Source organism: Triturus cristatus, chromosome 5_1 (assembly GCF_964204655.1).
Source record: "Triturus cristatus chromosome 5_1, aTriCri1.1, whole genome shotgun sequence".
Taxonomy (NCBI): Eukaryota; Metazoa; Chordata; class Amphibia; order Caudata; family Salamandridae; genus Triturus; species Triturus cristatus.
The window spans coordinates 166,898,137-166,912,882 of NC_140587.1; positions in this window are offsets into that span (position 1 = coordinate 166,898,137).

Sequence of the window (14,746 nt, forward strand, 5' to 3'; positions counted from 1 at the left end):
TTCAAATCTTTGAAACTCACAATTAACAGATCACTTTAAAATAAATCCCTTGTTGGCACATTAACCTTCTCGTATCTATTTGCCCAAGCCCTCAAGGGTATATTGGGTTTGACCCCCATCTAATATTATTAGCGTCACAAAAGTGACGCAACGGCGGCGTAAATGAGGCGCAAGTCAAACATAAATCTGCCCCAATGTTTTTAGTGTTGCGGAACCAGGTAGAAGCCCTTTTAGGTTGGCCGAGAGTTATAATGTGCGAGAGGTGAAAACGGAAGGGAATGAGGAAATGGTCTGATCAGTCTACAAGGATAGGGGGAGCAATGGTAAGCTGGTCTGGTTTAGAAATAACAAGGTCTAGAATTGAGCCCTTGACGTGTGTAATTTCTGAGCAGTGTTGGACAAGATCGTTGGCTCAGAGAAAGGTTGCAAGCTTGTTGGCAGCCGAGTCTTCCACGGAGCCCCAGTGGAGATTGAAGTCACCTAGGAAGATCTGCTTGTCGCTTTGTGAATATTGGTCACTAATGAAGTCGGTGAGTTCCTCCATGAAGGAAGAGCAGTTATCGGGCGGGTGATAGATGGCATGGAACCTGAAGGGTGAGCCGTGATGAACTTGAAGTTCTAGGGATAGGCATTCAAATGTGCGGAAGAAGATGGTGGGAAAGGCTTTAATTTGAAGGGAGTTTCTGAAGATAATCGCAACACCTCCCCCGATCTTGTCTGTTCTGTCGTTTCTGAGGATAGAGTAGTTGGTAGGTATCAGAAGATCAAACAAAGTGTGAGGGGAGTCATTAAACCAGGTCTCAGTGAGAAAGAGCATGTCGAGATGGTGGTGGGTGATAGTGTCAGAGATTTCCAGTTTGTGTTTGGTTGCAGATCTGCAGTTGTGGAGCATACAATGTAGCTCTGACGCAACTGTTTTGGTGATGGGAGTGTTTGGGCTGATAAGGGGGATAGGGATTAGATTCTTGAATGAGGGTGCCCCTAGAGAGGGAGGCTGGTAAGTTCTGATGGAAGAGATGGTCTGAATGGAGAATTGAGTAGAAATGTTAGGAGAGTGGAGGGGAGTGACGTTGGTGGTCTTATAGCTAGACAGTAAGTTGGTGATGTCTGTGGAGGACAGACTGTGGTTGGCTTTATTGGGGCGCAGGAGCAGGGAACTCCTCGGGAGGTTATTAGGGGAGGGTGATATCTTAGCACTTAAGAGTGAGATGGACGCTTCAAGCTGGGAAATGGAAGAGATGAGAGAATCAAGTTTAGTTTCCAGGGATAGGTGGGCTGAGCACGGAATGTTGGGTGGCTCAACGGTTAAGGGAGGGAGTGGAGTAGGTGAAGGAGGACAGGGGGATATGGGGGAACGGGGAGAGTGTTGGGGTGCGAGGGTCAAAGGTGGGGGAGGGAGTGAAGTAGGCGAAGGAGGACAGGGGGATGAGGGGGACTGGGGAGAGTGTTGGGGTGCAAGGGTCGAAGGTGGGGAGAGATGGTGGTAGAAAGGAGTGGATGGAGTTAGTGATATTTTTACTGGTGTTGAGCAGAGGTGAAGAATAGAGATCATAAGTAGGAGGAGAAAATTGAGAAGCAGAAAGGGAGGGCGAGAGGTGGAGGGGGAGAGGAGGGGGGTTAAGGGAAGGCCAGGGATACGGTAAGATGAGAGGAGAAGGGGCTGTACAGGGAGGGGAGGGAGGGAGGTCAATGGAAGGCAAGAGGAATGGGGAGAAGAGAGAGGGTGCAGGCCAGGTACCATGGGCTATGAAAGGTGAATGTAGGGGGACAGGCATCAGGCAGAGTTGGGGAGGTTGGGCTAAATGGTAGTTGTGGGAGGAGTGAGGGACTGTGAGGTCAAAGGGAGGGAAGAGGGCGGAATTACCAAGAGGGGAAACAGGGTTGTGAAGCATAGGAGGAGGAAGGAATGTAAGGTCAGAGGGAGGGAAGAGGATGGAATTACAAACAGGGGAGGCAGGGATGTGAGGCATAGGAGGGGGTGTAGGTTGTAGAGAGATGGGAGGCGTAAAAACAGAATTGAAGGTACGAGGGAAGGGGAAGAGCGGGAAGGGATGCGGAGAAAGGGGGAGGAAAGGGGAAGGGTAAGGCGAGTTGAACGGTAGATCAGGTTGTAAAAAAGGTGGATTAAGTAGGGGGAAATGGGTAGGAATAGGGGAGTTAAGGGGCAGGAGATGGGAATGGAGTATGGGGGAGATGCAGGATGGGGAGGGGAAGCGGGAGGTAAAGCAGACGAGGTAGGGGGATCAAGTTGGGAAGGGGGTGGAATGGGAGGGGAGGGAGCAAGAGAAGGGGGAGATAAAGGGTAGACCTGTGACTCCCGGGAGAGCGGTCTTAAGGAATGTATAGGGGTCATGGGGGGAGAAAGAGAGAAAGAAGACAAGCAAGAAAAAGAAGAAGAAGAATCGAGAGCGATCGTAGTCGCAGGGGTGGGACGAAGGGAGTGGAAGAGGTGGTCAAAGAGAGAGAGACAGGAGTCTGTAGCTTGGATCATGACAGTGCCATTATTATGAAGTGTAATGGTGAGAGAGCCATTAAAGCAAGCGGAGGGAGACATTTTTAACCGCTTCCCATGTGTGAAAGAAGAGGAGGAGGAGACGTTGAAGGAATTGAAGAAGCTGGAGGACCAGGAAGGGATGTCGTGAGTGAAGAAAATGAAGTCATTTTTTATCTTCCCTAGACGCCCATTATGGAATACTAAACAAGTATAATAAGAGGGGGCGCATATTCCGGAAATCGAGTGAAAATAAACCAACAGGAGTGAGGTTAGATCAGGACCAAAGGAGATCCCTAACGAGGCTAAAAACAGGCGGGAAGGTAGAGGGGAGAAGCAGCATCTGAATATTTTAGGGGAAACCAGTGCTAAATACACGAGTGTCATTAGTGGAGATCTCGATTGTTCCAGTAAGGTGGAATGTGGAGAGTTGTCATATTCAAGTTAGCTGCCACAGTAAGAGGATAGACCATTCCTCATTCTGTTTCCATTATTTTAGACTAAGAAGTTTTCATTTTGGACAAGGGGGATAGCAGCAATAGAAGGGGGCAGTGCAATAATATCAGATATGCCAATGATGACCTGGTCAGAGGGGAAAGGATTCAGTATAGTAACCAGCACAAGGTCCAGTGCTGTATGAGTTATCAGCGCGTCACCAGAGAGCGGAGGCGAGAACAGGTGTACTGAAGGTGACTGCTGTGGTCCATATTGAAGTCTCATAGAATGATTAGATGAGTGGTTGGTATCAGTGATTCAAGGACATGGACAAGTTCTTCAAAGAAAGAACCTACTGTACCTGGATTGTAATAGCGAGTACGAGACAAGAACTTATGGGTCAAGCAGGAGACACAACAAAAACTGAAATGACACACTGTCACAGATAAGGCACTTCCGACTAAATATAACAAAAAACAAAGGATGGGTTAGGAATTCCCTCCTGGAGACCAGGAGCCAACCCCTGTACAAGGGAATACACTTACACAAAAGCGAGGACAAAATAGTACGCTTACCAGACACAGAGCCCAAGAATAGAAAACATAGCCAGCATTAGACAGGAACCTAAGAGTTGAAACAAGGAGGCAGGAGCGAGCCATTCAAGGAAAAACTGTAGAACAAACAAGCAAGTCAACCACAAGGATTCTAGGAACTAGCAAGAGACTGCAACTTCAAGGGAACTAAAGAATGAAAGAGAAACACTGAAAAGAGAACACAAACAAGAAGCAGAATCTAGAAGACTGGGGAGAAAATCTGCGAGCTGTGACAAACAATGGAATAAGCAAAGATAATCTATAAGAAGAACAGAGGGAACAAACATGTAATAATTACAAAGGGATCAACAAAGGGGGCCCTCGAGACTTGGGCTGCAAGATGACCATCACTGAGTGAGGCTCAGCCGGCCTGGTAAACAATTCAATAATTTTTCAACAAATGGGCTGACATCTGGACCTGCATGCTATGGGGTGCGTCCTGTGGGGTGACTGGGCAGCAATTAAAACAGTCTGCAACCTGGACGGTGGGTCACTGAGAGGCCAGCAGCTACATGTGAGCTGTGCACCACTCTGGGCCTACTGTAGTGGAGAGACACGGTACACAGAGAGCGCAGGTGAGCAGGGCTTTGCTTTTACTGCGGCATCAATCCATTCTGTGAGACTGTGCCTGAAGCAGCTGAGTGTAGGCCTGCCTCTGCCCACCACCTTTGTGTCTGCCCAGCTTGCGTGGAGAACGGTTGTCTTCCGGTGACCCTTGGCCTAGGCCCACATGACTGCGGCCTACCCGTGTCCTGAGAGGCGAGGCTTCAGACCAGGACAGTCTCCTAGTGCCCCATATTCACTGCTCTGCCCTCCCTCCTGGGGCACGAGGATTGTTTGTCGCAGCCGTCAAGCGGCATCTGTGGCCTGTGGCCTCCATATGCTGATTAGGCCTGATTCCTACTGCTGACAAGTGGAGCAGCTACTGCCTGAGGTCCCTGGCCTAAGTCTATGCGACTGTGGCCTGCCCATGGCCCTGGGAGGCAGACTGCTGGCCTGGAGACATTTTTCTGGCACCTTGTACCTGCTAACCCACCATCCTTGCTGGAAGCTAAGATCAAATGCGACAGATCCCCTCCGAATTTAGGCACCACCCCACTGCTCTGGGATGATGAATACTACGCCACTACATTGCCTGCGGCTTGGGGACGAGCCCATTTTGATAGCCTATTCCTTGTCCCCTACACCTTGACCTGCTTGTGCCCCCTGTGAGTCAGGGGAGAGGTGGTGCCCCTATCTCATTGATGCGGCTGATTGCCCCGAGAATCTGCAATGAAGATTACACGACTGGAGCCTTCACCCTTTACCACCTGCCTGACAAAAGTGAAAAGGAGACAAGCACCAAACCATGTTGGGGGGATATTCACAAGAACGTGTGATAACTACCGCAAGAGTAGCGTAACGCAACTCTTAACATCGCAGCCTATCGCTGGAAAATAATCCTGTGTCAACGTTGAATTCACAAGGAGGCCCCATGCGATAGTTTGCCGAATCCGCGGCCGATGCCCGCTATACAACCACTTAGACAGAGATAAAAACACAAACTTCAACTCCAAAAAACCTGCGATGGGCTAAAGCGCGATAAGAAAACTGTGACAACCAGCGCGAGGGCAGCAATACTCATGCGTAATGCGGGAAAAAGCACAAGAACAGCATACGGAAAATGCCAATGAACAAAATACATAAACAGCGGAGTACCACGGATGCACCCTGGCCGACTGCAGAGGGCAACATGTACACCACAACATCCAAGCACCGTGGAAGAACAGAACCGACAGGCACACCTCATGAAAGAGACAAGTGGCAGACAAATCAGAGCCCTCCACATCTGAACAAAGGACACAACTGGTTCCGCAAATGTGCACAACATGGCAAATCACATCTGAAACCGCAGGAAAATGTAACATGACAATGTACAAGTGCAACCTGTAACCTGCAAATATGTTTTAATCACACATGCAGTGCAATTGGACATCTTCTATCGTCCCATGAGTGCCATGAATGGCCACAATGTGACCTGCTCATGAGAGGTAAGTGTCAATGATGGAGTTTCTACGAGCCTTCCTGCTGCAGTGGGATGTGGGCCACCTGCCCCATCGTCAACATCATCGTCCTGTACCTCTGGAACTGGGATCCATGGGGCATTGGTGCGTACACAGATGTTGTGCAACACAACATGCAACGATCATCTTGCACACAATGTCCAGGCTGTACAGGAGCTTTCCACCTGTGCCATCCAGGCACCTGAAACGTGACTTCAACACGCCAAATGTGCGTTCAACGATGCCCCTGGTGCACATGTGGGCCGCATTGTACTGCCTCTGGGTGGGTGGCCAGGTCTCGGAGGGGTGTCATCATCCAAGGGCAGAGTGCATATCCTTGATCACCTGTGACTGTGCAGGGAGAAAAGAGTCAATACTTGGTTCGCAGGATGTGATGGCAGGCCCACTCATACAGTGACGCCTGTGCTGGCTGCGTGTGAGGTGAGAGTGAGACAGCCCTCAGGGAGTAGCTGGTGCTGGCAACAACTCCAATAGTCATCATGCACTCAGAAATGAAATGTTAGTACAACAAGGGGGAATTACGCAAGTCGCCAAGGCTAGTGGCCCTGGATGCACGGCGGCTGACACGGGCCCAACTCCATGGGACGCTGACCTGCGGGAGACTGGAGTAGGGTCATGAGGGCAGAGCAGGGCCTCACGTGTGTCATGGGTGCCTTCAGTGGAGCGTCACAGGTGAGAATGGGAGTCCTACCCCCATAGCATGATGCAGGGGGCACATGCCAGCTGTGCCCGGCAACATAGTGGATATGAATGCCACAGACCCAGGCCATACACCAAGTCCGTACCTGTCCGTTGCTTAGGACAACCCCCAGGCTCAGACACCAATGATGTTCCACCGGAGGATGACGGTCACTCATGGCGCACAGGGTTAGTGGCACCACGTGTCGCAGGCCTGCGATATGGAATTTTGCCTCACTGATCGAAGGGAGTCTTGTGCCACGGACTTTGGATCACTGCCATTCAGGACTCAGGACACTGTTCCACATGTGGGACCTACTGGGCCGAAGAGGATGACGGTGGGGCATGTAAATTACTAAGGAGTGATGTGGACCAGCGTCGGGGGCCAGCGATGGTCTGTGGAGGCTGCAGAGGTCATGGGACTGGGGATTAGTGCTTGCATCCGCACGTGTTGGGCCCTCATTGACACACAACGGTGTTGGCAGGTGAGCAGTGCAGCACTGGTGCGCTAGGGTGGGCAGGCCTGGTCTGTGGATCAGCGTCCTGGGGTGCAGCAGGCTCACAGGGTCGCAGGCCCTGCTGCTCACGGCATCAGCCTCGTGGCAGGCCGCGCGGCGCCACACTGTCAGTGACGTTGGCCTTCCTGGGAGTAGACCACGCCCTGCGCAATGGGGTTTGTCACCATACCCTTGCGCAGCCCTAGCGTACTCAGGGCCAAACCACTAGGCACACGCACACAGGGGGGGGACGCAGCGTGCTACCCTTCCTTTATCTGTCCCACGGCCTGAGTTGACATGGTTGCTTCCACTGCTCACTACTCTCCAGGCACCAGCAGTTGAGGTCTGCATTGACATATCAGTTGTTTGCATTCCCATGTCTGTCATGCACATCCATGCCTCACTTTTCACTGTGTACATTCCCACTCATGGGTCACTTGCATCCTCACACATGGCTGCATTCCGCTTCGCCACATGTTCAGCTGTTGTGTGGCTGTGCTGCCATGAAATTTCTGTGTTTGGTGCAGGGGTAGCCCAGGATGACCATGGAGTGGTGTTGTCGTGTCTGGTAGGTGGTCGTGTAGTTTGACATGTTGTATGTGGATTGGTCACGTGTGCATTCCCACAGTTGTGCGTTGTGTGTTGGTGACTTTGGGGTGTGTGATGTGATGATTTGGCACTTACCAACGAGCAGTCCCGTTCCATATGTGACATCCTGGAAGCGCTGGTTGATGACGGACTGTCTGAAGATGAAGGAATCATTCACACTGCCTGGGTAGTTGGTGACTACATTGGTGAAGAGTCCCCGGTGGTCCACTATATCCTGCACATTGATGGAATGCTGATGCTTTCTGTTGCGGTAGTGGTGTGCAGTATCCGCAGGGGGCACAAGTGGGACATGTGTGCAGTCGATTGCCCCAACACGGCTGGGAATCCTTGCTTTGTCTCCAGCTGTTCCTGCGCAGTGTTGGGGAAGTGAAGGTACTGGGGTATGAAGCTGAGGATGGCATCCAGGACAGGTGTGATGAACTTTGATAGGGCTGGCTGTGAGACCCCTCCGACTCTGGCAGTTGTTGGTTGGTAGGTACCAGAGGCCAACAGGTGCAGCACAGCCAGCAGCTTTGACAGCTGAGGGATGTTAGTTCTACGCTGTGTTGCGACGTCAGCCTGTGGGCGATGTGGGTCATGATGCGGAGGATGGTTGCCCTTTTGAGCCTGTAGTGGGCAATGACTTCCTCAGGCGTTAGGTCTGTGAGACTGGTGCATTTTCGGTGGGTCTGCTGTCTCTCTTTGCGCTGCCTCTGTGGTGGCGGGGCGGGTCCGGGTCCTGGGGGAGGTGGGGGTGGGTGTTGTGGCCCTGTTGGTTCTCCGAGCTGCATGATTTGTAGCTCCTTGCCATCGTTAGTTCTTTGGGTGTGGCTGTGTGCGGTGCTCCGTTGCCTACTGCAGATAGTCATCCGTCTTTACACCTGCTTGAGGCAGGTGTTAAATACCTGCGGCTACCGCAGCTTATGGCCTGTTTTTGGTTTGCTTCGCACATCTGGCAGTTCGTTGTGAAAGTGGTGGTGTGGTTTTTTCGTGTGTTTTTGCATGGGAACGCGTACTCTGCATCTCATTAGCGATAGTTGTGGGGGTCTTCTGAGGCGATGTTTTTGCGGGTGCTATCGCGGGTAAACCGGCACTGTGGGCTGTTAACATCAGCTTGTGAATGGGGCGATCGAATTATCGCAACTTTGGCTGCAAAAAAGCACCGTTAATTCGGCGATAGCTCCTTGTGAATATCCCCCACGGTGTTTGACGAAATTGCCCTCCAGGCACAATCTCTGCAACCTATTTGCCTTTCCCCATACACTCAATTCACAGTTTTCAGCGGTGGTGGTTTTCCTAGACACGCAAAGGACTTTAAACTCTATAGAGTGGCCATTCTTGTTAGCTCTGCTGCAAAAAATAGGCCTCAGCTCTTACTTCCTGCCACGGATTATGCTCTTATATTGGCCCCCCACAGCAAGACTGCAGGTAAACGGTGTGGTGCAGGATTCCATAGCGATAAAAAGAGGTACATGATAGGGATACCCACTCACTCTCTCTAATCTTATATGCTATAGACATGGAGTCACTTGCGGCATAAGCTTTGTATTTAGGAGAATAGTCATCTACGTGTATGCTGATGATGTCACTATTTATGTAAAAACCCCTGTCCAGAAGCTAGTGCCTATGCTGCACAAACGTATACAATTTGGCACCTTAACTGGAATCACGAATTTGCCATTGACTGATGCCATGGGGAAATTCTCTATGGAGCACCCTCTAGAGAGGGTGGGTGAGACAGTTTGCTATCTGGGAATCCAGATCAGCAGAGCTATGTCACTTCTCTGTCGGGAGAATTATGCGAGAGCCACAACGTGGCTAGAAGAAAGGATACCAAAGTGGAACTACCTGCCTCTGACCCTCGCAGGGAGTTTAACAATTTAAAAAATGGTGGTCCTCCAAAAATACATTTACCTGTTTGCCAACATTCCCATGCCACCCACTAGATCCTTCTTTAACAGTGTTCACTCCCTCTTGGTTCAACCGGCGTGGGCTAGTTGGCACCAAGATTAGCCTGGGAGGTCTTGACCCGGCCTCTGAGCAGGGTGGGATGAGCTCTCCTGATAAAGATTTCTTTTGGTGTTTGTACAAAACACTGAATTCAAAATATGAGGACACAGAAATATCATAAAAAATTATTGTGGTTGAAAAATATTGTGGTGCAAAAATATTGTAGTAAAAAATATAGTTTTTTAGGTAAGTAATATCGTTTTTAAGAATATCTATGTTTTAATATAGTTTTCAGTAATATAAATGTAAAAAATATAGTTTTTCGAATTATTTTAATGTGTTTTAGTTTTAAAAATTAATTGTATATGTTACAATTGTTTGTATAATTGATATAAACTTTTTAACAAACAGTTTGTATTTTGAAGTGATTTAGAATATTTTAATTGTTAATATTAATTTATAGCGGCATAGCAGGTTGTTGGGTTTGTAGGCAGAAAGGGTGGGAAGATTATTAAGCAAAAATTAACAACTAGCGATTGTCAATTATTTAATTGATGAATTATGGAAAGTGTGTAATATTTATTTTAGTTATATTTTCGGTGTAGGCTGCTGGTTTTGTAGGGGTATAGGATGGTAAGTTAATTATGTAACAGTTCATTAACAATTAATTATGAGTTTTAAACAATTATCAATTATGTAAATTGTGCAATACTTATTTTAGATGCGGGCTACTAGATTTGTAGGGCTACAGGATGGGAAGGTGGTAACAATTAACAAATATTACAATTATTATTTGATGATTAATTATTTAATTGACTATTAGTTATGTAAATTGTTTAATACAGATTTATTTTAATTATATTTTAGATGTGGACTGCTAGCTTATAGGGATAGAGGGTGGTAGGTTACATAAAATTAAATCAAATTCAATTATTTTTACATTATTTGTTGTTTGACTGCTAACTATGTAACTTTGTAAGTTAAGTTATCAATAATTGTATAATTGTTCTACTATTTCATTTTGTGACTCTTAGCATTTATATGTGTATTACCTATATATTTTTAAGTGGTGGTTTTTACTTTTAATGGCATGAGTTGGTTTGGAAAACAAATATATATGTATGTTTTAAATAAATTATATTATAGGTCATTTATTAATTGGTAATTAATGTAATTTATTTAAAATGTATAGTTTTTTCATAAATTTCATGGTATTTGTGACAGCTTGTTTGTGCTATGATATTTTTTGTTTGACTTGCTTTTTAAGTATTAATTGAGATTTAATATATTACGTTTTGGTAGTTAGGAAAGATTAATTTATTACATGTAATTTGACTTTTTCCTTTCTTCTTACTTTAATTATTAAATTGTGTTTATTTTTGAATACATATATATTTTTTAGATGTTAATTAATAATTATTTTAAAAGTATAATATTATTCCCACATTAATAGGGTTATTCCTTTATGTAATGTGTTTGAAGAGAAAGACTTTCTTTACTGTGGCTTACAGTTGAGTAGGAATAGGAAATCTAACCACTTAATAGTTCTGTATTTTTCCTATTGTTGCATTGACTGGAGAAGGAATAGTAAATCTAACCCCTCCGAAGTCCAACACTTTCCCTACTGCTGTGCTGTTTGGAGTGGGAAAAGTAAATCTAACCCGTCCGAGTCCAGCGCTTTCCATTCTGTTGCACTGTTTGTGGGAATAGTAATTTTAACACCTTTGAAGTCCAGTACTTTTCCTACTGCCGTGCTGATTGGAGTAGGAATAGTAGATATAACCCCTCCAAAGTCTAACGCTTTCTCCACTGTTGCCTAAACTGGAGTGGGAATAGTAAATGTAACCCCTCCGACACTTTCCATATCTTTGCGCTGACTGGTGTAGGAATAGTAAATGTTACCTGTTCATAGTCAAGTACTTTCCCTACTGCTGCACAAACTAGGGTAGGCATTGTAAATCTAACCCCTCTGAAGTTCTACACTTTCCCTACTCCTGCATAAACGGCACTGGGAATAGTACATGTCATTTTCGCAGACTCCAATACTGTTCTGAATATTGATTAAATATATTTTTATAGTGCTATTTGTTAATTTTTATATATATATATATATATATATATATATATACAAATATATATATATATATACAAATATATATATATATATGTATATATATATATATATATATGTATATATATATATACATATATATATATATTTGTATATATATTTCTAAGGTTTATTAAATGCTAATTCCTAACTATAACGTCTGTAAAACCTATGGTTTTTCCAGTGAATTTCGAAGTTTTTTTAAATGTTAAATGGTAATTTCTTATTTTAATATTTAAAAACCTATATTTTTTCAAATTGTTTTTTAATATTTTGCAACTCTATCATCCTTTTTTAAACGTTACAAATTATGTGATCTTTTATATCTTCCCCACAAAATATTTATATCTTTTTTTTTGGGGAGAAAACTACAGTTCCGTACCCATCAAAAGCATTAAGCATTTGCACAGCCACCGATAATGCGTGCTGTAGACAGGCCGTACAAGAAGCAATATCTGTTGCCATCAACACTCCATCATCTGCAATACCGACTCAATCTGAATTATGAACACTGCTGTCTGCAGTGTAGGCCATAGAGAGCGGTCACAAAGGACCCACAGATACGTAAAGTGACTTCACCTACCCAGTTTGTCATCAGGGAAGCAACAAAAGAGTCTGCAAAGCCTGCAATGATACATATGCTTGGTGCAGACAGTACACACTGGAGCAATGTCTTTTCCTACAGGACTACCTCATCTACAATAGCGACTCAATCTCAATTGTGAACACTGCTGTATGCAGTGTAGGTCAGAGTGAGCGGTCACAAGGGCCCACAGCCACATGGCATTCACTTGAGCTCTACAGTTTGCAATACACAAACTAAAAAAAAAACGTGTGCAGAGCCTGCAATGATGCATATGAGTGGTGCAGACAGAGCGCATTGGAGCAATATCTTTTCCTACAGGACTGCATCATCTACAATACCGACTCAATGTCAAATGTGGACAGAGAAGTCTGCAGTATAGGCCAGAGAGAGCGTTCACCAAGGGCCCACAGCCACGTGGAATTGACTTGACCTCTACAGTTTGCAATACACAAAGCAAACAAAATGTGTACAGATCCTACAATGATGCGTATAAGTGCTGCAGACAGAGCACACTGGAGCAATGTCTTTTCCTACAGAATTACCTAATCTACAATAGCGACTCAATCTCAATTGTGAACACTGCTGTATGCAGTGTAGGCCAGAGTGAGCGGTCACAAGGGCCCACAGCCACATGACATTCACTTGAGCTCTACAGTTTGCAATACTCAAAGAAAAAAAATGTGTGCAGAGCCTGCGATGATGCATATCATTGGAGCAGACAGAGAGCATTGGAGCAATGTCTTATTCTACAGGACTGCATCATCTATAATACCGACTCAATGTCAAATGTGGACACTGAAGTCTGCAGTATAGGCCAGAGAGAGCGGTCAGTAAGGGCCCACAGCCACGTGGCATTGACTTGAGCTCTACGGTTTGCAATACACGAACCAAAAAAAAATGTGCAGAGCCCGCAATGATGCGTATGAGTAGTGCAGACAGAGCGCACTGGAGCAATGTCTTATCCTACAGGACTGCATCATCTACAATACCGACTCAATGTCAAATGGGAACACTGAAGTCTGCAGTATAGGCCAGAGAGAGCGTTCAGCAAGGGCCCACAGTCACGTAGCATTGACTTGAGCTCTACAGTTTGCAATACACGAAGCAAAGAAAACGTGTGCGGAGCCTGCAATGATGCGTATGAGTGGTGTAGACAGAGCACACTACAGCAATCTCTTCTCTTCTCTTGCAGGACTGCATCATCTACAATAGCAACTCGATCTGAATTGTGAACACTACTGTCTGCATTGTTAATTAAAAGCAGTACTCACACACACAACCATCAATACTTTTTCTCACTACCTCTTTACAAAATAAAACAACATAAATTACACAAAACTCTACAATTAATAAATCAAAACCATTCGAATTGGGATTTCATCTCTCCACAGTCTACACTATTCACTCTTCCTTTGGACTTTCAAGATAAATTTGGTAAGTTCACTAAACCTATAACTTATATAAAAAAACTTGAAGCAAGTATACTAAAACAATATTGTATATGTTTCAATAGACATTCTAATTACTTAACTACTGGATTCTGTAATTAAACAATCACCACCAATCTAAATTGTGAACCCTTCGAACTACAGTTTACACCAAATCCAGTGGTCATTCACAACTCACAGCCACATACCGTTGGATTCGGAAGCACGGAGTTGGTTGCACCTGATCAGAGGGGGTACACAAAAATCATCACAGACTTTAACTTATGACATCCTCAATCATAGAATCAAGACCCGATTTCACTGTTTGCACCTGCTGTACCACAGTATACTCCACCGACTACTGTCAACCAAGCCCAATAATCATGTGCAGCAGTTAGCTATGGAATCACAGACTGTGATGCACCTCAACACACGAACTTCTGAAAAAAACAAGTAGAAGGTAATATCGGACATCATCCATTGTGGGATCAAGACACCGTTCCACAATTGGGACCTAAAGTTGGATGAGCCTGATCGAAGAGAGTACCCTCATCTCCACTCTCAAATGCAGTTCTAATATCGTCTATTGTGGAGTGAGTACACCGTTCTACTTTTGGAACCTAGAGCTGGTTGCAGCTTGTTGAAGGGAATACCTCCATCTCCACTCTGATACAGTTCTAACATCATCCATTGTGTGATCAACATACCATTCCACTGTTGGGACCTAGAGTTGCTTGCACCTCATCGGAGGGGGTTCACAGAAATCATCACAAACTGTAACTTCTAACATCCTCAATCATATAATTAACACCCCATTTCACTGTTTGGACCTGCTCTACCGCGGTGTATTTCAGCAATACCAGTCAACTAAGCCCAATAATCATGTGCAGCACTTAACTACAGAAGCACAGAATCTGATGCACCTCAAGAGACGGAGTTGTGTGAAAAACCAGCAACAGGTAATATCGGACATCATCCATTGTGTGATCAAGACACCATTCCACTGTTGGTACCTAGAGTTGGTTGCGCCTCATCAGAAGCTATACACAAAAATCATCACACACTTTAACTTTGACATCCTCAATCATAGAATTAAGACCTCGTTTCACTGTTCGAACATGCTGTACCACTGTCTACTCAAGCAACTACAATAAACCATGCCTAATAATCATGTGCAGCAGTTAACTACAGAAGCACAGAGTCTATTCCACCTCAACGGAAGGAGTTCTGTAAAAATTAAGCAGAATGTAATATCGGACATCTTCCATTGTGGAATCAAGACAACGTTCCACTGTTGCAACCTAGAGTTGGTTCCACCTGGTCAAAGG